This window comes from Octopus bimaculoides, chromosome 22, assembly GCF_001194135.2.
Source record: "Octopus bimaculoides isolate UCB-OBI-ISO-001 chromosome 22, ASM119413v2, whole genome shotgun sequence".
NCBI lineage: Eukaryota > Metazoa > Mollusca > Cephalopoda > Octopoda > Octopodidae > Octopus > Octopus bimaculoides.
In genome coordinates, this window is record NC_069002.1 from 15,670,226 (window position 1) to 15,670,950 (window position 725).

Genomic DNA, 725 nt, shown 5'->3' on the forward strand with positions numbered 1-725 from the left:
TATTTAGGTATATATATGGATATATATGGATGTGTGTGGATGTGTGTGGATGTTTGAGACAGAGCGAGCATATGTATGCAAATGTGTGTGTTTGACAGAGCGAGAGCATGTATGCAAATGTATGTGTGTGTGTGTGTGTGTGTGTGAGAGAGAGAGAGAGAGAGAGAGAGAGAGAGAGAGAGAGAGAGATGGAGAGCTAATGAGAGGGAAGTAGCTAGTAGATAGAGAAGGCCCTTACTTCTAGGTTTGTCACGTTTGTCCGTCTGTGTCTCGTAACTGATATCGGAGTGTCTGCTTCACTCGACCAACCCTAATCGGAGCTGTACCTCATTCCCATTGTCAACATTGTCACAAACCCCATCCGATGATGACGATTGTGGAAACTAAACCGGAGACCTATTTTATATCTGTCTTCTCCAGACATAAACCCACAGCCAGACACCACTCTTATTTTACTCCTAACTCCTATGTATTTGTTATAGCCTTTGCTGTTGTTGTTGTTGATGGTGGTTAGGGTTTTGGTGGTAACCTTTTCGTCGTTCTTTTTCTTCTTTCTTAATTCGCCTTTGCGTCTTAAATCTCTTCTCTGAGGCTCGTACACACACACACACACGCAAACACACAAACGTACACACACACACACGCACGTACACACACAAACACACACACACATATACATGCACACACATATACACGAGCACACACATACATCCTATATAAGTATA